General features: G+C 43.3%; 2 pseudogenes; one reads left to right on the top strand and one right to left on the bottom strand.

Annotated features, from left to right (window-relative positions):
- Positions 1-1,378: 1,378 nt before the first annotated feature.
- On the top strand, positions 1,379-10,212 carry LOC138426900 (pregnancy-associated glycoprotein 1-like; annotated as a pseudogene).
- An 11,643-nt stretch (positions 10,213-21,855) lies between these two features.
- Positions 21,856-23,683, bottom strand: LOC138427337 (protein SSXT pseudogene; annotated as a pseudogene).
- Between the last annotated feature and the right edge of the window lie 1,820 nt (positions 23,684-25,503).

Raw genomic sequence — 25,503 nt, 5'->3', positions numbered from 1 at the left:
CTTGATGCAATTAGATTTATTAGTCTTTGTTCTCAATTTGTTCACTTCAGTTCAGTCCTTCAGTTGTTCCTGTTTCTTTGCAACACCATAGACTGCAGCATGCCAGGCTTCCCTATCCATCACCAACTCCCGAAACTTGCTCAAGCTCATGTCCATCGACTTGGTGATGCCATCCAACCATCTCACCCTGTCTTCTGCTTCTCCTCCTCCCTTCAATCTTTCCTAATATCAAGGTCTTTTCCAAAGAGTCAGCATGTTTAGTATGCATTCAGTCTCTTTTTAAATCAACAAACAGAATTAAATTCTTCTCTGTCACTACTGCACTTCCAACTCTAGGCCAGAAGCAAAAATCTGCAGAGACTGAAGGCTGATTCCAGCACATTGCTGTGGAGATTTCATTCCCACTGTTTTTTTAGGGAAAAAAAATTATTTGCTAACATTACAATCAGTAGATTGTACATAAATATCCACACTCTGATTCTCTTGAAAACATGGCCAACTGGCCTGCTTTCCAGCATGGGTGAAGTGGAGGAAAGGCTGCTCCCAGTGGTAAGGCCTGTACTGCCGAGGGTCCAACATGGCCACCTAGTCCTAGTATCATATCTCCTGTCTCCTGGGGTCATGAGTTTGTGAGAACTAGATTGCTAGCTCTCTTAAGATAAAGACTACTTTTGTCTTGATCAACTTTGAATTTGAATCCTTTAACCCAGAACCTAGTACACAGTTCTTACTTGTATGTTTGTTGGATGATATAAAATATCTTGTGGATGCATATGACATTTATTCCAATACTGAAACCATGCAACTGAGGTACTGCTCTGTCCTAATTCTTTGATGCAGACTGGCATCATAGATGCCCCTGATGTCTGCCATTAGACCCACACCCTAAAGCCAGTTGTGTGTCCCTGGGCTGTGCCTGAAGTCTTCACTTTGCCATTTGACAATTTATCCTCCTAGCAGTCTCATTTCCAATGAAGATAGGAATGCATGAGGTGGCTAGGAAGATGACATGAAACCACGAATGTTAAACATGGCCCCTAGTATCCATTTTCATAATGTTCTTAGCAATTTTTTCTCCAAGTAGGCAAGGTTCTCCGTCTTCATAGATGTCCATGCAGATCAGTTTGATTTTCCAGCCAAGCTTCAAGGAAGAGATTACAGCTCAATTCTCTGTATTCTGAGAAGCTTCAAAGGCCACTTGCCAAGGACACTGATGAAGGTAAAGATTTTATTGAGAGTTTTGTGTTTTTTTCAGATCTTTTAGTGGCCTAAAGCAGAAAACTAGGGTAGGTCAGAACAATTATAACTAGGGGCTCCTGGTCACCACTACATGCTAAGAACCCAAACTTCCCTGAGGACCTAGAGTCAGGAAAGAAGCATGAAGTGGCTTGTGCTCCTTGGGCTGGTGGCTTTCCCAGAGTGCATAGTCAAGTATGGGGACTGTAAGTCTCATCATATTCCTTTCTCGCATTTTTCTTTTCATCTGATTATTCTTCCACCCATCAGGTTTAGAAGGGAATGGAATCTTTCCCTAAGAGTCTTAAAGGTCAACTCTTTCTTATTGATAAGTAACTTGCTCTAGGAACTGTAGATCCCGAGGTCTTCTGTAGATTTGCATGGTTGCACAATTCTTGGGGTCCAGTCATGTCATGACCTGTTGAAAATGCAACTCCTTGCAACTGTTCAGTGCACAGTCTATGCAGATATCAATGTGGTCCTGTGGAATAGCACTTTTCTACATTTTATTCAACATGCTCTATTTTTTTCCTTGTCTACTTCAGTGTGTATATGCCTATGTCTGCATCTCTGCATTACTGTCATTTATCTCTCCATCTCTTTGGAGGTCACTGGGAGTGTATTTCTCTCTGTGTTGTTTTCTTTTAATTTTTCATTTGATACATCCTTCCTTCTCAAGCCTCTGAGTTTCCCTTACTTGTTCCCTATATCTTGGATTCTTTTTTCAACTCTCACTTCTCTTTCAAAGAGGAGAAAGATACACTGTTTTATATACACTGTTTTATATCTGACAAGCAGTGTGACCACAGTCAACTCAGAAACCTCTTGTATTTCAAATTCCTCCCTTGTATAAGAGGATAAGAGTCCCCCTTCTACCTCCTTCCTTGAGGTTCTATGAGAAGGATAGTGTGGGATGGCAACAGCAATGCTATATGGCTGTCATGTTGAGACTTCCTATTTATCAGGTACCTTATATCCATCACTTCACTTATCCCCAAGATATTCTTTTTGGAGGGTTTGTATTGTTACATTCCACCATTTTACTGAAGGGAAGACTGAGACACCACACGGTCATATGGCTTACCCAAGATTGCAGAACAGAACCTGTATTCAAAGTGATGTCTTTGTCATCATATATGCATAAAATTCTGATAATAATGTGCCTCATAAAAATGATTAGAAAATACACAGAGCCATTACAATGACAGTTATGCCTTAACACTGACAGTTTGTTGTAGCATCTTCTTTGTTTTCTGTCAAATGCTCGGTGAAAGAATACCTTTAAGGTGAGTGAAGACCATGAGAAAAACCCTCAGTGGAAAAAACACGCTGAACAATTTCCTGAAAGAACATGCTTACAGTCTGTCCCAGATTTCTTCTCCTGACTCAAATCTAACTATTCGCCCACTGAGAAACATCATGGAAGTGAGTATTTTGGGAGGATGGTGCTCCACAGCGCCATCTGGTGCTCTAGTTTAGCACTGAGACTCATCTGGAGGTGCCTGGTGGAATGTTGGGGTTGGGGTTCCTGCAGGAGGCAGAGACACTGGAAAACAGGGACCCCACCCAAAGGAGAAGGCACTCTCGTCCTCAACTGTTGGACTTGGTGACTGGGCCCAGCAATTACCAGGTGGCACATAAACATCCATTTCGGTGTCAAAGATGTGTCATTAGTTTGAGGGCAATTGTTCCTTAGGAACCAGGTGAGCCGCTCAGTTACAGATGAAGAATGAGCCATCACTGATCAAAAGGTAGAACCAACTGCAAAGCAACTGTGACTCCCCTGGCAGAGGAATTCAGTTTCCACAGATGCAAGAACCACAGCAGTAAAAAGTTACTGAACCCATATTCCATGTAAGGCCATAAGAATCTAACACTGTGGTTACTGTTTTTAGATTAGACAAAGGGTTTATTTTGTCTTCAAGAATGCCCATGCCAGCCTGAGAGATAGGCAAAGGGTATATACATGTCGAGTGAAAGGGTCACCTGTGTGGAGTGATTGGATGTGGTCTGATAGAGGGAGTGGCTGGAGTTGATCCAGAAGGACCACCTGGAGAAGGGGGCGCTGAGGCTGGGATTGAAGAGACTACAGACCTTCTCAAATGAAGGCACCAGGACTTCCCTGGGTGTCCAGCAGTCCTGGAGGCCCAGTGATTATGCCTCTATGCTTCCAATGCAGGAGGTACCACTTCAATGCCTGGTCATAGAATCAATATACTGCATACAACGTAGAACAGGAAAAATATATCAAATGCAGACACCTCTGTGACCAAAGTCTGTGAGCTGCATGGTGGTTAGAAAGTGATCTCAAGAGATATGTGACACCCAGAGGGAGGCATTAGTGTGGGAATAGAGGGTAGCCAGTTCTGCACTAACCTACTCCCTCCTTTTCACTGTAGATGCTCTACGTGGGTAACATCACCATTGGAACACCCCCTCAGGAATTCCAAGTTATCTTTGACACGGGCTCATCTGACTTGTGGGTGCCCTGTCTTTTGCCAAAGTCTAGCCTGTGGTGAGTACAGACACCCCCTACCCAGACCATCCTTCACTTGCCCTGTTGCCCTGTTTCCACCCTTGGCACCTGATGACACTCATCTCTTGTGTCTGCAGCTACAAAGGTTATGTTCATACATCTTCACTCTTCCACCTTCCGGCCTACCCAAAAGGTCTTCAACATCAAGTACAATCCTGGAAGGATGAAAGGACTTCTTGTTTATGACACAGTTCGGGTAACAAATGCTGAGTCAGGACTGGCTATGGAGTGAGCCTGGATTGCAAAACAGATCCAGGACCCTTCTTAGCCTAACTCCCATAGATATTGGCCATCTTACCCACAGGATTCTGCATCTGGGGAGACAGTGCATGTCGTGACACATGAGCAAACAGATTAGCTAACCCAGAGAGTGGCTTGAGGTGTGGACTTGCAGCTCCTCTGCCCATGAGCAGTTCAAGGATCATTTTGCTGGGAGTGAGAAGAGGGGAAAAAAGCACCCACTTATATATTCACAGACTGTTCCAGGCGCTTTCAGGTTTAGTCCTGCAACAGCCCCACACAGCAGTTACTCTGATTAGCTCATGAGACATAGAGGAAACTGAGGTGCAGACAGCAAGGGCCTTGCTGAGGGCACACATGTGGTAAAAGGTGGAGTTAGGCTGGCTTTTCAGGACTGAAGTTGCTGTGGGGTGTTTGGGGACAGGATAAAACTGATCTGCTCACCCTGGGGGCACTCAAGTGCTTCAGGTATCCATAGTGGGAAACTGGAAGCCTGAGAAGTCTAGGGGCCTATAAATGAGTTCTCACTCTAGACGACCTTTGAGAGTCTAATTAACCTATGGTCTGCCTCCCCCAAATTATTTGAGTAGTTCCGCTATCTCACATTCTCTCTCATACACACGCACACAAATACACACATATCCCCAAAGGTGAATTCCCCAGGCAGTAATTTCATAGAACCCTGCAAGCAAGATTGTGTTTTCGGCTTCTGTCTTCCTGGACAGATGCAGAATCCACAGTACATTACAGAGAATGCAATCCATTCCTGTCATTAGGTCACGGTGATGCCAAAGAGGAGGCTATCTTGCTCTCCACTCAGTTTGTCAATAAGGTGGTGCCAATGGGTCCTGGCCTGACTTGGTTGCCACACCTGTACAGAAGCCATGAGGCCAATTTGACTCACTCAGGCGGTGTTTTTCAGAGGGGCAGATGTTACAAAATTCACAGCCTCTCTCAAGTGGAACCAAGATTCCCCTCCCAGCTTGGTCTAACCATCTGTCGGCCACCAAAGACAGAGCCCAGCCTCAATTCTTCTCTGAGGATCTAATGGCAATGCACCCCAGCCCTGTCCTAGCCCCGCTTCATGTATCTGTAAGTGGGAACACTCTTCTCTCCCACAGATTGGGGACCTTGTAAGTACTGACCAGCCGTTCTGTATAAGCCTGGCGGAAACTGGATTTGAGGGTATACCTTTTGATGGCATCTTGGGCTTGAACTACCCAAACATATCCTTCTCTGGAGCCATCCCCATCGTTGACAAGCTGAAGAATGAAGGTGCCATTTCTGAGCTTGTTTTTGCCTTCTACTTGAGCAAGTAAGTCTGAGATGGAAAATCACTTTATCCAAATTAGCAGTAAGATACTTTCAATGCTTTCAGATGCACGAAAATTATAGAACACTTGATAAAGAAGTATCCTGAGAGATAATCTAACCCAGGATAACTATGGCCCCAGGGCCCTATGTGGCTTCACCAGTGGCTTTTATAAATAACGTTTTATTGGAACACACCCTGCTCCTGGGCTCAAGATCAGCAAATTGGTCTCTGCGGCTGAGTGAGGAGGAAGACTAATGGAAAGGAACAGGAAGTATGTGGAATAAAAGGCATTAGGATTTGCTTATGTATTTGATAAGGAAATAAGGAGAAGGATGGTGGATATCTTTCCTTCCTCATTAGAATTTCACTGGGAGCCCAGGACCAGCTACCCAATTTGTGGAGCCAGTGAAAAATGAAAGGGTGGGACACAAAACTCTGGAACTCTTGTTCAAGAAAGATGAGGCATTTCAAGAAAGGGAGAGCAGAGGTGGGGTCACTTCTGAGTGTGAGGCCCTTTGGACAGTAGAGGTCACGGGCCAGTGGAGCCAACTCTTGGTGACCTGAACCCACACCCTTAGAACTCCCAGGCCTTGATTTTCCTGAAAAATGATAAGGTGGATAAGGGGAAAGCCAAACACTTCAGCACCCTGTCCTCTGAGTGTGTCTGAACACTCAGGTCCCTGGAGGCCCAGGGCATCTTCAGAAGACATAGTGAGTGGAGCTCAACCAAGCGATTCAGCTTCTGACCTCCTCTGTGCCACTCACTAGCCAGTTACAGACCTCAGTCTAGATCTCAATCGCCCCCCGACATTATTTCTGCATCTGTATGTGGGGACCTAATTAGGGCTTTGACAGGTAGACAAGCACAGCTCTCAGACAGTGCTGTTGTTACTGTCCTCCAAGGATCACCCCCTCACCTTTCTCTACAGAGACAAGCGGGAGGGCAGTGTGGTGATGTTTGGTGGGGTGGACAACCGCTGCTATGAGGGAGAGCTCAACTGGGTACCATTGATCCAAGCGGGCAACTGGATTGTACACATGGACTGGTAAGCCTCTCCCTCTGAGGGTCTGCTCAAGTGATGCTCCCGCTACTGTACATGGACACAGGTAGACACACACAAATGCATTCTCAGACACACAGTCACACAAAAATACACACCACCTTCAACGACAGAGACAGACACACAGACACATGGAAACACACAAGCTGACACACATAAACATACAGAGACACATATAAACATTCATAGGTAGTTAGAAACACAAGCACACACAGAGACACATACAAACACACATACAAACAAACACACAAGCACACAGATACACAAACAACCCATGGGTTCATAATCCCCAGGCCTTCTGAGCATGGCTCTGACCAGGGTCCTAAAAGGGTCCAGAGAGGTCTGTGCAGCTGGGACAGAGCTGCATCCACTGCCCTTTGAGGTGGGGAGCATGTTTAGAGGACTCTACATTGTGGTGAACAGAGGATCAGGGAGAATTTCAGCAGCCTGAACAGAGTTATGAGAAGATGACCAACAGTCCAGGGCTACCAAGGACATAGGAAGTTCTCAGTACAGATAAATGTCTGTTTAAGAACAGCGAAAGTTCTAAGCAAATGGGGACAACTGGTCTCCTTAGGGAGTAGCTACTCAGCAATGGAGAGAGGTTGGCTGCAGTCTTAAGATGTGAAAGCAACTAATAAAAAAGACACCCCACATACCTTGGCACACAGTGGGGGGGGGGGGGCTATAAGAGAGAATCAGGAAGGTGGGATCTAGGAGTGACCTGAGGACAAGAGGCATAATTAATAGCTTTCTGTGTGAGACCCTCAGACAAAAGCTGATCTGTCCTTTGGAGTTTCTGTGGGCTAGTCATGTATTTCCTGGCCAGGGTCTCAGGGTCTGATCTGGTTGTAGGAGCAGTGCTGGCAGACACCGTCTCCCAGAGGAGCCCCTCTCTCCCTTTACTGTGAGAATCTTCTGCCCTGGTTAATCTCCTTCTTCACTCTGTGTGCTACCTGTTATTTGTTCCCCACCAGATACAGCTCTCTGGATGTTTCTTATTGTTTTCTCAGTCTTCATTCAGTCATTGAACAGACAAGCATTGGGCGTCCAGTGTGTGCCAGGCACTTGTGCCAGGGACACAATGAGAATAAAACTTGCCCTCACATCTAAGATGGCAGATGTACATGAAGTAACTCACCCACATAGTGAATTGTGACTTTGGAACATGCTAGACATGAGGAGGAGAAGGCAATGGCAACCCACTCCAGTACTCTTGCCTGGAAAATCCCAGGGATGGTGGAGCCTGGTGGGCTGCTGTCTATGGGGTTGTACAGAGTCAGACACAACTGAAGTGAGTTAGCAGCAGCAGCAGCAGCAGCAGCAGCAGCAGCAGACATGAGGAAGGGTCTACAGACAGTGACCAAGACAGGAGACTGATAAACACGGGGGGAAAGACTTCCCGAAAACTGTACAGTTAAGGTGGAATCTGGAAGATGAGAAAAATTTGCTAGTTAAAATGGGGTGGAATCTTCTAGGAAGGAAGACCAGCCTGTGTCAAGGTGCAAAAGATCCTGGTGTATTCAAGTACTGCATTCAAGGATGTCAAGAAAGGTGCTGTGTCAGGAGCAAAGGGCTGTTTAGGAGACAGTCAGGAAGGGGGCAGCTCTGGTGAGACTCAGAGTGACCTTGATGCCCACTTTCTTCCACTATCTCTCAGCATCTCCATGAAAAGAAAGATAATTACTTGTTCTGGAGACTGTGAGGCCCTTGTGGACACAGGAACAGCACTGATCAAAGTCCAAGAAGACTGGTCAATAACATACAGAAGCTCATCGGCCCCATGCCACGGGATTCCAAGGTGAAGGGTCATGCCCCAGGGTCACTCCCAGTCTCCACACAAAACATGGATCTCCAAGGCCAACCTCTCTCCGTCTCTCTCTAACAGCACTACGTTTCATGATCTGCGGTCAATACCCTGCCTTCTATTATCTTCACCATCAATGGCATCAACTACCTGGTGCCAGCAGGAGCCTACACCCTCAAGGTGAGGGGACAATACTGAGGGGTGGTTCTCAAACTGCAGCTTGCAGCAACCGACAGGGTGTTGTTGGGAGGAGACGCCCTCTACTGGCCATCTCTCACCATTGCAGATGCTGATGAGCCCTGTGGCTGAGTTAAGTGACTGCCAGAAAACCAACCATTTGAGATTAAAGGGCCGTCTGGGACACTGATCTTCCTGAAATAAATATGGAGATGCCACACAATGCTGGTATGGTGGGAATCACAAGGAGAGGGGAACACTAAGGTCCTCAGTCCTCAAAGAGCTTCAATTCAATCTGAACCCTTAGCTGTATGAACATGGAAGTCAGCTCTAGCAGTCCCTGAAATAGGCCATGTAACAAGGAAAATGGTTGGGGACAGTCCCAGTGTGATGTCCCAGCATAAGTTAACAGGCTCCCTTCCATTCTCAAGTTTTTTCTGGTTTGGATGATAAATTACATGGTCAGCCTAGTACTCGGCTGCATCTTCCCCTTACTCTGGCCAGGTGCCTCCTTTGTGAGTTGGGATACCCAACCCCTCTGTGGGGAGGTTGGATACTAAGGTGAATAAAGGGTGCACAGTGACTGCTCAGCCCCGCCACAGGATGGAGGCTTCATGTCAGCTCCCTGTGGGAGTTCAGATCAGGCTGATGGGCTCAAAGAAGGCTTTTGAGGAAGAGAGGGAATTTCAGGGATTCTAAAACTGCAAACTCATTGAGCCATATGGGGGGTTGCTTGGCTCTAGGCAGAACTGCACTGGATTTCATGCAAATGGCATCTCAAGGAGGTTTGCACTGGGGCACTGAGGACTAACTAGGGGTGATGAGGGCTAGGGACTGACCAGTGGGGATGGGGAACCAAGGTATGTTACCCAACCAAGCCTGGAGTGGCCAAGGAGGGTGAGTGTGGGCCAAAGGAGGCTTCACAGAGTTCCTGAGTTAACGTGTTGTTCGCACTGCTCTATTTAAGATGGATAACCAACAACGAATTGCTGTGTAGCACAGGGAACTCCGCTCAGTTATATGACAACCTGGTTGGGAGGGATATCTTTGGGACCAGGGTACCCAGATACATATGGTTGAGTCCCTTTACTGTCCATCTGAAACTCAGAATATTGTTAATCATCTATACTCAATACAAAATAAAATTTTTAAATGAAGTATGGATTGTGGAGATGTAGGAGGAGAACCAGCATTCTCTGCAGAGAAAACAAGGAGCAGAACTCAGAAGGAAGGAAACAGGAAGTGAGAACTATGGACACACTTGTTCTTTTCTAAAAAATTATATTGACATGCGGCTAATCTTCAGTGTTGTGTTAAGTTCTGCTGCATTGCAATGTGATACACATAAAAAGTGTGTTATATACATAAAAATACTTTTTCTTATCCTTTTTCATGTGATTTATCACTGAATATTGAATATAGTTCCTTACGCTCTACAATAGGACATTGTTGTTTTTCATTCCTCTGTTTCCCCAACTCCCAGTCCTCCACTTACCACACCCTTCCTCATGGCAACCTCATGTCTTGCCCCTGTTTGGTTTTGGTTGAACTCTCATATCCCCTGCTGCTGAGAAAACCCCTTGATACTTACCAAAAGAGGGAAATAAGACAAACTGTGCTGGTTCTGGGTATTGGAGGGAGTTACCGGTAAGGGCTCATGCTGACTAGTATATGTCTCTGACTCCCCCAGGATTCTAGAGGCAACTGCTATACAACTTTTAAAGAGAACACAGTGAGGACATCTAGAGAGACCTGGATCCTGGGTGACGTCTTCCTGAGGCTGTATTTCTCAGTCTTTGATTGAGGAAATGACAGGATTGTCCTGGCACGGGCAGTGTAAATGCTTAGAGTGGTTCAGGAATCAGTAAGGCCTCTCCTAACATACACTCACTCATCCTTTGAGCACTCCTTCCCAGGATGCTGGTGAACTGTATTTGGTGGTCTGCACACCCGATTCTCAGTAAAGAATAAAGGATTTCACTCGTAATGGTGCTGAAACAAATGGGTGCATCTGTTTGTGTCTGGGAGGTATACAATGATCAGGGAGGTTCTAAAACCAAGTCTGAATCAAAATTGAGAGTAGCCGTACTCCAGCTGGCTTCAAGAAAAGGAAAACTCATTGAAATGATTCTGGGAATCCAGGACACAAGAATCAGAGCAAATGCAAAGATCTCAGTGACTGGATCAAAGAAATCAGAAGTCATCAGTTCTCTCTCACTCTCGCTGTTTCCCTTCACACTTCTTTGTTGGTCTTAGCCTGGCAACTTTCTTCCTTAAGGCTTCTACACCTAGTGAGGGAGTCCAAGCTACCTGCCCTAGGGTTTTAAATCCCGAAGGCATCACCTAGTAATGAAAGAAGATTGCAGACATCAGAGTTAAAGGTGTTCTCTGAATGACCCACCTCAGATCACATGTACAGCCCCAGATCTGCCATCCTGGCTGGGACATGGGGACTTATGATAGGCTTTACATGATAGGCTTATGATAGGCCTTGCTTATGATAGGCTTTTTGGCCCTGACCCAGCAGCACACATGATTGTCAATTTCCTCTGGAATTACATGCCTGAAACTGGGAACAGGCAGTCCCAAGTATAGCGACTGGCAGATGGTCTAGGCCATGGAAGAGTTTTTGATGACCCACCTACTCCACCACATCCTCATTCAGAGGAATTATAACGGTAATGAAATAGACTCTCTTCATCCCATCTCAGATGACCTTATCACTGGGCTTCTCCTCCAGGGGAGTTTGGGTGAGGTACTTCATATAGAGCTGGTTCCCTCTTGTTCCCACACCCCTGTCACCAGCTCTCTGCCACATATGCCTGCTCTGTCCCTTCCAGTCCTACTTGGTAAGTGGTGGCCCCAGTGGATCCCTGAGCCATCCCCCTCCTCCAGGGCCCAGAATGCCCCTTCCTTGGCCTCCAGTGCTGCTGGGGAGAATGCAATGCATGTATCGGGTACCCAGGGTACATATTGACTTCAGGCTTTCTGAGCTTCCTCCAGATGTGGAGCTACAAAATATTTGCTTGGAGCTGCCATGGTTAGGTAGATTTGCAGTGGAAGCATCCATTCTTTCCACCTTGAAGCCCTCAGTAGATGCCTCAGCTAAGACAGCAGGGGTAAGGGACTCTCAAGAATCTTCTCAAGCACCACAGTTCAAAAGCTCAATTTTTAGCCATTCCTCCTTTCTTATGGTCCAGATGGCACATTGGTACCTGGTTACTGGAAAAACCGTAGTTTTGACACTACAGCCCTCTGTAGCAAAGTGAGTCTCTGCTTTTTAGTACACTGTGCAGGTTTTTCATAGCCTTTCTTCCTTCCAAGGAGCAAGTGTCTTTTCATTTTGTGGCTGCAGTCAAGCTCCATAGTGGTTTTGGAGCCCAAGAAAATAAAATCTGCCACTGTTTCCGCTTTTCCCTCATCCATAAGCCATGAAGCGCTGTGACAGCATGCCACGAATGTTGAGTGTCTTTTTGTGAATAGTTTTTTGAATGTTGAGTTTAAGCCAGTTTTTGCATCTCCTCTCCTCTTCAAGAGGCTCTTTAGTTCTTCTTTGCTTTCTGCTGTTAGGGCAGTGTCATCTTCATATCTGTGGATGTTGATATTCCTCCCAGCAATCTTTATTCCATCTTGTGAATTATGCAGTCCAGCATATTGAGTGATGTGTCCTATATAGAAGTTAAATAACCAGAGTGAGAATGTACACGTTGTCTTGCTGCTTTCCCACTTTTAAATCTTTCAGTTGTTCTGTGTCTTATTCTAACTGCCGCTTTTTGAGCTACATACAGGCCTTTCAGGAGACAGGAAAGGTGATCTGGTACTCCCATTTCCTTAAGAATTTTTCACAGTTTGTTGTGGTCCACACAGGGAAAGGCTTTAGCATAGTCAGAGAAGCATACAGAAATATTTTCTGGGATTCCCTTTCTCTAAGATCCAATGGATGTTGGCAATTTGATCTCTTGTTCCTCAAACCAGTATGTACATCTGGAATTTTTCGGTTCATGTATTGTTGAAGCTTAGCTTGAAGGATTTTGAACATTACCTTGCTAGCAAGTGAGATGAGAGCAATTGCATGATAGTTTAAACATTCTTTGGAATTGTCTTTCTTTTGGATTGGAATGAAAATTGACCTTTTCCAGCACTGTCGCTGCTGCTGAGTATTCCAAATTTCCTGACATACTGAATACAGCACTTTTAGAGTCTCATTCTTTTGGTTGTTTTAAACAGCTCAGCTGGAATTCCATCACCTCTCCTAACATTGTTTGTAGTGATGCTTCCTATGGCCACTTGACTTCACACTCCAGTATATCTGGCTTTACATGAGTGATGAGTGCTTTACCCAAGCATCATCACTATGCCAGTCATTATGACGGTTTTTGTACAGTTCTTCTGTGCATTCTTGCCACCTCTTCTTAACCTCGTCTGCTTCTGTTAGATCTTTGACTTTTCTGACCTTTATTGTGCCCATCCTTTTATGAAGTGTTCCACTGGTAGCTCCAATTTTCCTGAAGCGATCTATACTCTTTACAATTCTATTATTTTTCTCTAATTCTTGCAGTGTTCACTTATGAAGACTTTATCTTTCCTTTTCTCCTTTGCCTTTCACTTCTCTTATTTTCTCAGCTGTTTTAAGGCCTCCTCAGGCAACCCCTTTTGTTTCTCACATTTGTTTTTCTTGGGAATGGTTTTGGTGACCACCTCCCATACAATGTTAGAAACCTCCAACCATAGTTCTTCAGGCTTCCAGACCTAATCCCTTGAATCTATTTTTCATCTCCACTATAAATTCATAAAGGATTTGATTTAGGTCATAGCTTAATGGTCTAGTGGTTTTCCTCACTACTTCAATTTAAGCCTGAAAACGGCTTGCTTCTGCTTAAGTTTGGTGCCAGATCACCACCCACCACTCCCAGTGGGTGTGGAGCAAACACACACAATTTGAGCACTGTTACCCTGGGTTTGTGCTTGGCTTTTCACGTGCTTAGCAGTGTGACCTTGATCAAGTCACTTAACCTCAGTTTTCTCATCTGGAAAATGGGCACCATGATGATAGTTCCACCTTCTAGATTGCATTTGTACCTGCTGAGAACAAGTGGCCCTGAGAGGGCTTTCTGGGTTCCTGAGTCTGGAACAAATATGAATTATTCTGCCTCCTGGGGAGAGGGAAATCTTCTGTTTAGAGGTTATGGCTGCCATCCCCAAGGCTAAATATTGATTCAAGCCAAATAGCATCTATCTCTGAACTTGACCCAGAACTCTGACTGAACTGATGTTCTGTTTTCTGGGCTCCCACAAGAGCTAATGATTACTGGCTCAGATCACTCCCTTCCTCAGCCTTACCAGTCAGCCTTTCTTTGTCAACTACTTCTAGCCTGAAATCACACTGCAAGGAGAGTTGTAAGGCTTTTGGTCTCTTTTCCATTCTGCACATCTCCAGCTTGGCAACAATTAGCTGTGATGGCTTCTTGTCATAGCAACAACTAAGGCAACCTGTACAGCCCAATCTCAGCCTGTTAAACGAAACTGTCCCCATTTGGCCCCTCATGTTTAAATTACCTACAGTTGCCTTAGAAACCTTCCTATGCTTGCTGTTTAACTACAAAATATGTGTGGACTTGATCTAATTTTCTTTCTCAAGCATGATTTCAACCTTGCAATGAAGTAACCAGACATTTAGTCATCTAACTACCCACAGGAATTGACAAAAGCACACCATGCATCGTCCATTTCTAGCTTGCCCCAAAACAACATTGAAGTGATCTGCTGAAATAATGTGATACATTGGCATGTACACGCCAGAAGGAACACTTTTTCTGGATTCATTTTCCACCTAGTGCAGAATGTCTACCACAAGCCTTGCCCTCCAGCAGCTGGTCACCTGGTTTTTGCAGACTCAGCCCACCCCCAATCCCTTTCAAATCCCTCAGTAAAATCTAGAGAACAAACTCAGTCAAAGCTCTTTCTCCTGCAGAAAACACTTTTTGTGCTTTTGGAAAACAATGTTTGGTAAAACATTCATAATCTTGTGCTCCTTGTCTTGGATTCAAGGACCTGCACCAGAGGATGGGAAGCCTCCCCTTCCACTCAAGTCTTTCTCCACTCCAACCAGGACCAGAGCCTTCAGTGGACTGTGTCCTCATTGGTATTGTTCAGTTGCTAAGTCATGTCTGACTCTTTGTGATTACATGTTCGGCAACAAAATAGGCTTCCCTGTCTTTCACTATTTTGCAGAGTTTCCTCAAACTCATGTCTCTGCGTCGGTGATGCCATCTCACAATCTCATTCTTTTATTCCCTCTCCTTCTGCCCACAATCTTTCCCAGCATCAGGGTCTCTTCCAATGAGCTGGGTCTTCACATCAGATGGCCTAAGTGTTGGAGCTTCATCTTCAGCATCAGTCCTTCCATTGAATATTACTCTACCACTTCCAAAACAAAACTCATGTTTCCAAACACCTAACAATATTGAGCATTGATAAAGTTTAGTAGAACAGGGATCTTGTCCTCTGGGAAGTCCCAGCACTGCCACCCTGCCTTTCTCTTACCATTCTCTCCACCTGGCATAGAATTGGTTCCCTACAGTTTCTCCAGATTGAAACCGCTTGCAGACCCATCATTGTCTGCTATCCAGGAATAGTTCCTTCCTCCTTCCTTAAAGACTTCTGCCTGCTCCCTGATTGTCCTCTGTACATCAGTTCAGTTCAATCTCTCAGTCATGTCCATCTCTTTGCTATATCATAGGGTGGAGCACGCCAGGCTTCCCTGTCCATCACTAACTCCCAGAGCTTGCTCAAACTCATGTTCATCAAGTTGGTGTGCCATCAAACAATTTTGTCTTCTGTCTTCCCCTTTGCCTCCTACGTTTAATCTTTCCCGGCATTGGGGCCTTTTATAATGAATCAGTTCTACCCATCAATTGACCAAAGTAATGGAGGTTCAGCTTCAGCATTGGTCTTTCCAATGAATATTCAGGACTGATTTCCTTTAGGATGGTCTGGTTGGATCTCCATTGCAGTCCAAGGGGCTCTCAAGAATCTTGTCCAACACCACAGCACAAAAGCATCAGTTCTTTGGTGCTCAGTTTTCTTTATGGTCCAACTCTCACATCTTCTCACTACTTCTGGAAAACCCATGGCTTTCAGTGTACAGACTTTTGCTGGTAAAGTAATGTCTCTGCTTTTTAGTATGCTGTCAAGATTTTTCATAGCTTTTCTTCCAAAGAGTAAGCGCCTCTTTTTTCACAGCTGCTGTCACTAACTGAAGTGACTTTGGAGCCCAGGAAAATAAAGCCTGTCACTGTTCTCATTGTTTCTCCATGTATTTGCCATGGAATAATGGGACTGCATGCAGTGACCTCCATTTTTTTGATCTGTACATACCTCATAAAGACCATCTCCAAGAAAATGAAATGCAAAAATGCAAAATGGTTGTCTGAGGATGCCTTAGAACTAACTTAGAAAAGAAGAGAAGTAAAGACAAATGAGAAAAGAAAGACATACCCATCTGAATGCGGAGTTCCAAAGAATAGCAAGAAGAGATTTTTAAAAAGCCTTCCTACGTGATCAGTGCAAAGAAATAGAGGAAAACAATAGAATGGGAAAGACCAGAGATCTACTCAAGAAAATTAGAGGTAGGGAAGGATCATTTCATGCAAAGATGGGCCAAATAAAAGACAGAAGTGGCGTGGACCTAAGAAAAGCAGAATATATTAAGAAGAGGTTGAAAGAATATTTAGAAGAATTATACAAAAAAAATTAATGACGCAGATAACCATGATGGTGTCTCACCTAGAGCTGCTACTGCTGCTAAGTCACTTCAGTCATGTCCGACTCTGTGTGACCCCATAAACGGAAGCCCAGCAGGCTCCCCTGTCCCTGGGATTCTCCAGACAAGAACACTGGAGTGGGTTGCCATTTCCTTCTCTAATACATGAAAGTGAAAAGTGAAAGTGAAGTCACTCAGTCGTGTCCAACCATCAGCGACCCCATGGACTATACCTTCCAGGCTCCTCCGTCAATGGAATTTTCCAGGCAAGAGTACTGGAGTGGGGTGCCATTGGCTTCTTCACACTTAGAGCTAGATATCCTGAATGTGAAGTCCAGAGGGCCTTAAGAAGCATAACTATTTGCAAAAATAGTGGGGGTGATGGAATTTCGTTGAGTTATTTCAAATCCTAAAAGGAAGCTGTTAAAGTGCTGCACTCAATATGCTAGCAAATTTGGAAAACTCAGCAGTGGCCACAGGACTGGAAAGGTCATTTTCACTGTAATTCCAAAGAGAGGCAATTTCAAAGAATGTTCACCTACTACACAGTTGCACTTATCTCACATGCTACCAAAGTAATTTCTCCAAGCAAGTCTTCAACAGTACATGAACTATGAAATTCCATATCTTCAAGCTGGATTTAGAAAAGGCAGAGGAACCACAGATCAAATTGCCATCATCCATTGGATCATAGAGAAAGCAAGAGAATTCCAGAAATATACCTACTTCTGCTTTATTGACCATGCAAAAGCGTTTGACTGTGTGGATCACAACAAACTGTGGAAAACTTACAGAGACTGGAATACCAGACCATCTTACCTGCCTTCTGAGAAATCTGTATGCAGGTCAAGAAGCAACAGTTAGAACTGAACTTGGAACAGCAGACTGGTTCTAAATCGAGAAAGGAGTATGTAAAGGCTGTGTATTGTCACCCTGCTTATTTAAATTATATGCTGAGTAAGTCATGCAAAATGCCCAACTGGCTGAAGCACAAGTTGGAATCACAGTTGCTGCGAGAAATATCAATAATCACAGATATGCAGAAGACACATGGCAGAACGTGAAGAGAAACTGAAGAGCCTCTTGATGAATGTGAAAGAGGAGAGTGAAATATTTGGCTTAAACTCCACATTCAGAAAATGAAGATCACGGCATTTCGTCCCACCACTTCACAGCAAATAGATGGGGGAACAATGGAAACAGTGAGAGACTTTACTTTGGGAGGCTCCAAAATCACTGCAGATGATAACTGCAGCCATGAAATTAAAACTTGCTTGCTTGTTTGAAGAAAAGCTATGACAAACCTAGCAGCATTTTTAAAAGCACAGATATTACTTTGCTGAAAAAGTTCAGTATAATCAAAGCTATGATGTTTCCAATTGTCATGTATGGATGTGAGAGTTGGACCATAAAGAATGGTGAGCAATGAAGAACTGATAGTTTTGAACTCTCATATTGGACAAGACTCTTGAGAGTCCCTTGGACTACAAGGAGGTCCAACAAATCAATGCTAAAGGAAATCAATCTTGACTATTCACTGGACAGACCGATGCTGAAGCTGAAGCTCCAATACTTTGGCCAACTGATGTGAAGAACTTACTCATTAGAAAAGGCCCTATTACTGGGAAAGATTGAAGGCAGGAGGAGAAGAGGACGACAGAGGATGGGAAGGCTGGATGGCATCACCGACTCAATGAACAGGAATTTGAGCAAGCTCCAGGAGTTGGTGAAGGACAAGGAAGCTTGGCGTGCTGCAGTCCATGGGGTTGCAAACAGTCGGACATGACTGAGCGACTGAACTGAACTGAACATACCCCATAGCAAATGCTAGTTATAATTGTCATGTTTCTCCCGCAAACCAGGGCTCCCCAAGGCCCCAACACATATCCCTGATCAAGTTTGCACCCATGCACAGTGCCTAGAATCCACAAGACATTCAGTGAGTTCTGATTGCAGGGGGACCTCCATTTTGGTAAACATAAAGGAGCAAAGGACACATTTATCCTCCTGTCCCAAACAACTTGAGAGTAGAAGAGATAAAAGAAAGAGAAGTTTTTTACATCAAAAGTCAGGCAGTAGAGTATGGATTCCTGAGGCAGGGAACAAGCAAGGTGAGTTCTACAATTGCCCCAACTCTATAAACAGTTTCCAATACATACATGGAAGGGGTATCTAGGCAGAGACAAACAGTCTCCTCAAGAAGAGAGACTTGAGACTCTAGAGAGTTAGGGTTCACAGGAGAGAGCTACACACAGAGAACTCTGGGAGTGTGCAGGTGATACCATTCAGTTTTCAGCAGAAAGTTGATAATACTGGTCAGTATTATAGAGGACAATCCTTGAGTCTCAAATTGAGCCAAGTCTAATGGTATCCCCACTCACCAGCATGGAAATTACTCATAATTCCCATGACATCAGTATGGTCCTGAAGACAATATGCCTTACTAGCGGGGGATTGTAAACCTGGTCTAATTGCTGGTCTCATATCAGCTAAAAAAACAAACAAACAAACAAAAAACTGAAGAGCAAGCCTTCAAAAAATACAACTGTTTCCAAGATATTAACAGTGTTTGCAAACAGTACCAGGAATAATCTATAAAAATTAAAAAATATCCAGCATCCAAAGGCTAAAATTTACCATATCCAATAACCAATTTAAAATTTCCATATGAACTGTGAAAATATTTGTCCTAGGTCAATCATAATATTGTAAAGAAATTATCCTCTAATTAAGATACATACATAAATTTTAAAAGAAATATATTTCAGATGTGTAAAGAAGCAAGAAAACATCCATAATGAGGGAAAAATCAATTAGCAAAAACACAGTTAAAATATACATTACATCTTTAGCATGGAAGGACATTAAAATGCTTACTACATCAATAATCCTTATATTCATGAAGCTGAAGAATACTGAGTATGTTAAATACAGACATGGAAAATAATGAGTGGAAATACTGTGGGAAAAAATTAATTGTGCATCACAGAGATTTGAAACAATGTTAAGAATACTTAAATATATGTAAATGGAATCCTACAGGAAGTGAAAGAAGGAGAATAAAGAACAGAACTTCATAATTATTGGCTGAAAAATTACCAGATATGTTGAAAGCTTTAAACCCATTAACACAGAAGCTCAATTAATTCAAGGACAAGAAATATGACAACTATTCAGAGGTGCATGATAATTCATTGTTTAAAACAATCAACCAAGGAAATGTAACCAGAAGGAAAAAGAGACACAGTTGAACAAAAAATGGGAAATAGAGCAGATTAGGCATATGAAACAATGTTAGCCAGAGGACACTGGCACCACATCTTAAAATGCTGAGAGAAATATAATTGACTCAGAATTCTATACCCCCCCAAAATTGATATCAAAAACAAGATAAAATACTTTCTCAGACTTAGAACAACTATGAGACTGCATCACCACCAACAGACCAGTGTAACAAGAAATGATTTTTAAAAGGCCTCAAACGTGAGATATCCATAATTCTAGCCATCTCTGTCCTTCAGAAGAGCTTGATAAAGACAAACAAATACTAAAGTAGAAATAGTCATCGTGTTTCTACCCACTTCTAGAAAGTGTTGCCAACTCCTCAGTACTGGATCTTGCAATGCTGGTGGACTAGATGGAGAAGTGAGGTGAACAGAAATAAGGAAGGTGAGACAGGTAAGTCAGAATGTGAGGTAACAAAGACAAGGTATTTAGAAGCTGAAGAATTGAGAGAGATTTGGGACCTGGGTTGGAAAAGCAGTTTTCAAAACGAATTGTGTCATGTGGTGTGTATAATCCTCACTTCAATCCTTAGAAGATCTCTACTGACCAGTCTGCCTCTTTTTTCTTGAGCACAGTTCAGGTCCATCTAGCTGTTTCTCATTACTGTTCCTTCCTCCTGGCTCCCACACTGTGCCCAGATGTTTATCCTAATCCATTCAGAAAAGATTGTTCTTTAAGGCAGGTGCTGCAGGCTCCCTACAAAATGATCTATTTTCTGCTTCTCTTTCAAAACTGAAAATAGTTTGTTATACAGCCATGAGCCCAGTAGCTACAGGAATGAATTTCCTGCCCACCCGTGCTCTTAGTCATGAGAAGTGACTTAGAGATGCAAGCAGATCAGTAAGAGGAATTTCCTGGAAGACTGCTTTCAAGGAGCTGATTTAACTGAGAGACGGGACTCTTCCCTTCCCTACTTTCTTCCTAACTGTTGTCTGGATTTTAGTTGTGATGGCTGGAACTCTGGCAGTTGTATTGGACAATCATGTAACCTTGGAGATAGACATCACCCACCCTCTGGCTGGCCCACCCATAGCTTTGTTCCAGTGGGAGAGAAAAATCAAGTTTATCTTGCTAAAGATATAGTTGTTTTAGTTTTTGCAATGTGCATCCAAACTTAATCCTGATACTACTATGTGTTTAATACGATACGCCTTATTATTTTGTTGGGTTTAGTGAATATATTTATATTTTACATTTCTCTAATGTTTATTTTATAAATTGACTCATCAACCATTATACCTAAATTGTATAAATGCAAAATTATTATTTTAACCATGCCTTCCTTTAGATTTTGCATTTTTATGCTTTTTAAAATTATTTATTTATTTATTATGATGATTATTTTTATTTTTTTAAAATCACAAATAATTTATTCTTCTCTTAGAGTTGATACAGTTTTAAATAGCAACAAAGTACACAGTGGTGGAAAATTGGCACAGAACCTAAAAGCATTTCAGTCACAATAAGGCTGTCTATGCTTTATCTGTTCAAACTTGATGTCCATTTTCTACTGACCATGTTGGAAAAAGCCTTATTCAGACCTTACATGCGCACACTCTCTTTCATACACACAGAGACACATTAAAATTTCTCCTTTTGGTTACAGTATGTTGAGAACAGTACATTCTGCTTTTTCAAATTTATGGCACCCCTTCTGTTTTGTTTCCAGTTGTAAGCGGGAAAAAACAATCCAGTTATAAAGAATATACCTTATTCCCTGGGCACAGGCAACTGTGATGAAAATAGCAACTTACCTTTGGGCTAGATATTTTCAGATTACGCTTAAATAATTGTGGTTATAAACTTCTCAATGCATGATTTCCTGCCCAATGCAAAATCCCTGAACTCAGCTCAAACAATCAGGCACAGGACAGTCTCAAGTATGATTAAATAGACCATGCTAATAAGACAGAGTGATCTGAAATGCAGCCTCTATGCTTTTAATATAGATCAGAATAAACCTCACCAGCAAGCATTTTCCTAAACATCTCTGTGTTCTATTAACCAACATAAAAAAGGGGAAAACGTAAAAGTATTCCTTTATAAATGGCATTATTTCCAGTCAAGAAAAGTTGAAAGGAAGGTTTATAAAGTCTCCTGAACTATTCTTATTATAGAAACCAATTATCCTTCTCATGTTAAAAAATAAAATGCATCATTGTTGACTCTTCTTTGATATCATTTATAAAATGTTCTGATATTACTTACTAGTGATTAGTCAAACAAGGTAAAATCAAAACTTTCAGGTTCAGTTATTGCTGTTTTAGGAGAGGACTTACATGAAACTGTTAACCAAGATTCTTCAGATCCCACATGAAGTAATTCTTCTTGCCTCACATTTTAAAACAGAATTATAAATGATCTTTTATAAAAAAGGTTTTTGTCCACAAAACTGGAAAACTTCTTTAAAAAATGCATTTTAACTCAAAACTGTACCATAGTGCCCCTGATTAGCTAAGAGAAAAAAGGGGTCTGCGTGTCCTCTGAAGAACCTAGTAGGGGACACATGGGAGTGTTGTCTTCCCCAACACCTTCAGCTTCACAGAACACCATGTTCAGACCAGCACAATCAAGCATCCAACGTGCTCCCATCCCCACTGACAGAGGAGTTCTGATTCTGCGCGGCGCGTAGTGTACTGCCTTGCATATTCACCACATGAAATAAACATAATATACAAAATATTGCTGCTGTAAAAAGTGTACATTTCCCTCTTCCCCTTACAAAAGAATCTATGGAAAAGTATTATATTCCCTTAACCTTCATAAACATACAAAGCTGTTCACACCTTTCAGTCTGTAACAGTCCGTTTGAAACGCAGTTCCAAAATCATTGCAAATTGGGTATGTCGTTGTATTTTCTATCCAATGTTGCCATCTAGAGTAGACATGTGAAATCAAGAGTATTTTTGAGCTACTAAAGCCTTTTTATAACTAAGCCACACAGGCTGCTTACGGATGAAACAGCCGCTTACCCACAAGGTTTTTCCAAAAACTAGATGGAATGGAAGGGTCTCTTCACAGGAAGGTGTCCACAGTGTTGAGGTGACAATATGACTGCTAGTAGATTCTGGCTGCTGGAATGGAAGTACTCTTCACTGCTGGTAGTTTCCATACTGCCCCTGGTCGTACCCATAAGGCCTCTGCTGCGGTGGCTGTGGGGGTCCAGGCTGTGCCGGTCTGTAACCCCCATATTGCTGACCTTGTCCCTGTGGGTAGTTAGGATACTGAGGACCTGGGCTACCCTATGAAGGACCATAGCCCTGCTGCTGTCCTGGGTAGCCTTGCTGCCCTGGGTACTGCTGCTGGGGTGGGTAGCCCTGCTAGGGAGGTGGTCCTTGGTAGGCATCTTGCTGTTAGCCATACTGCATATTTCCATCAGGGTAATATTGCTGGTTCATGCCTTCTGGAGGACCTTGTCCACCATGACTGTATTGTTCCCCATAATAGTCTTCCTGGCCTGAGTACTGCTTTGCTGGGCCCTGTTGAGGTGATCTATAGGGAGGGATCTACCTCTGACCCAGCATATGATTGCCTTGGTTAGCTTGACTCATCATTCCCATTGGTGGCTGCTGGCCTTGGTAATGCTGCCCACCTCCCTGGGGCATGTTGTACTGTTGAGAAGGAGGCTGCTGGTGCATCACTGGACCTTGGTTTGGTTGCATACTCATATTTGGTCTAGGGCCGTAGTTTCCCATGGGCTGCCCTTGACTCATGGTCATGTGGTTCTGTACCGGCATACTCTGGGATGACGGCACGGAATGGTTGCAACCTCCCTTGGACCCGTGGCTACTTGAAGGCATGTTCATGGAACTGTTTGTCATATTAAGTTGATTGGGTCCAGGTCCCTGCATAGGGATATGGTTGGGCCCAGGCATCTGGCCGTTCATCTGGTTCTGCATGTGTGGTGCGGGAGGACCCCCACCTACCATTCCATCTGAAGGCATGTTGTGAGCCCGCGGAGTTGGGGGAGGGCCGCTCGGACTCATCCCTCTGGGACCCATAGGCATGTTCTGTGTGGGTGGTGCTGGTAAGAGAGACTGCATGTTCTGATTAGAATCTGCTATTGTAGCAAGGTAGACCAAGTTGGTATGCAGCATCTGTTGATACTGAGAACACTCTGAGGTCTTTCCTTTATTCTGATAGTCCATTATACACTGAATAAGATGGTTATTTTCATCCAGCATCTTCTGAATCGCGGCGGGAGTGATCTCCCCCTTGCCACGCTGCCTCGGGGCCGCGAACGGCACGGACATGTTGCCGCCGTCACCACCGATTATTTTTATTTTACTTTATTTTACTTTACAATACTGTATTGGTTTTGCCATACATCAACATGAATCCACCACGGGTGTACACATGTTCCCAATCCTGAACCCCCCTCCCACCTCCCTCCCCATACCATCTCTCTGTGTCATCCCAGTGCACCAGCCACAAGTACCCTGTATCCTGCATTGAACCTAGACTGGCGATTCATTTCTTATATGATATTATATATATTTCAATGCCAGTCTCCCAAATCATCCCACGCTCTCCTTCTCCCACAGAGTCCAAATGTCTGTTCTATACATCTGTGTCTCTTTTCCTGTCTCGCATACAGGGTTATTGTTAGCATCTTTCTAAATTCCATATTTATGTGTTAGTATACTGTATTGGTGTTTTTCTTTCTGGCTTACTTCACTCTGTACAATCGGCTCCAGTTTCATCCACGTCATTAGAACTGATTCAAATATATTGTTTTTAATGGCTGAGTAATACTCCATTGTGTATATGTACCACAACTTTCTTATCCATTCATCTGTTGATGGACATCTAGGTTGCTTCCATGTCCTGGCTATTATAAACAGTGCTGTGATGAACGTTTGGGTACACGTGTCTCTTTCAATTTTGATTTCCTGGGTGTGTATGCCCAGCAGTGGGATTGGTGGGTCATAAGGCAGTTCTATGTCCAGTTTTGTAAGGAATCTCCACACTGTTCTCCACAGTGGCTGTATATAGTTTGCATTCTCACCATCAGTGTAAGAGGTTTCCCTTTTCTCCACACCCTTTCCAGCATTTATTGCTTGTAGACATTTGGATCACAGCCATTCTGACTGGTGTGAAATGGTACCTTATTGTGGTTTTGATTTGCATTTCTCTGATAATGAGTGATGTTGAGCAAATTTTCATGTGTTTGTTAGCCATTCGTATGTCTTCTTTGGAGAAATGTCTATTTAGTTCTTTGGCCCATTTTTTGATTGGGTCATTTATTTTTCTGGAATTGAGTTGCAGGAGTTGCTTGTATATTTTTGAGATTAGTTCTTTGTCACTTGCTCAGTTTGCTATTATTTTCTCCCATTCTGAAAGTTGTCTTTTCAGCTTGCTTATAGTTTCCTTTGTTGTGCAAAGCTTTTAATTTTAATTAGGTTCCATTTGTTTTTGCTTTTATCTCCAGTATTCTGGGAGGCGGGTCATAGAGTATCTTTCTGTGATTTATGTCAGAGAGTGTTTTGCCTAGGTCCTTTACATCTGATAGATAGAGTGCCTGATGAACTATGGAATGAAGTTTGTGACATTGTGCAGGAGACAGGGATCAAGACAATCCCCATGGAAAAGAAATCCAAAAAAGCAAAATGGCTGTCTGGGGAGGCCTTACAAATAGCTGTAAAGAGAAGAGAGGTGAAAAGCAAAGGAGAAAAGGAAAGATATAGGCATCTGAATGCAGAGTTCCAAAGAATAGCAAGAAGAGATAAGAAAGCCTTCTTCAGCAATCAATGCAAAGAAATAGAGGGAAACAACAGATTGGGAAAGACTAGAGATCTCTTCAAGAAAATTAGAGATACCAAGGGAACATTTCATGCAAAGATGGGCTCGATAAAGGACAGAAATGGTATGGACCCAACAGAAGCAGAAGATATTAAGAAGAGGTGGCAAGAATACATGGAAGAACTGTACAAAAAAGATCTTCATGACGCAGATAATCATGATGGTGTGATCACTAATCTAGAGTCAACATCTTGGAATGTGAAGTCAAGTGGGCCTTAGAAAGCATCACTACGAACAAAGCTAGTGGAGGTGATGGAATTCCAATTGAGCTGTTTCAAATCC

This window comes from Ovis canadensis, chromosome 21, assembly GCF_042477335.2.
Source record: "Ovis canadensis isolate MfBH-ARS-UI-01 breed Bighorn chromosome 21, ARS-UI_OviCan_v2, whole genome shotgun sequence".
In the NCBI taxonomy this organism is placed as follows: domain Eukaryota; kingdom Metazoa; phylum Chordata; class Mammalia; order Artiodactyla; family Bovidae; genus Ovis; species Ovis canadensis.
Note: the sequence above shows the minus strand (reverse complement) of the source record. Positions and strands in the feature narration are given on the sequence as shown.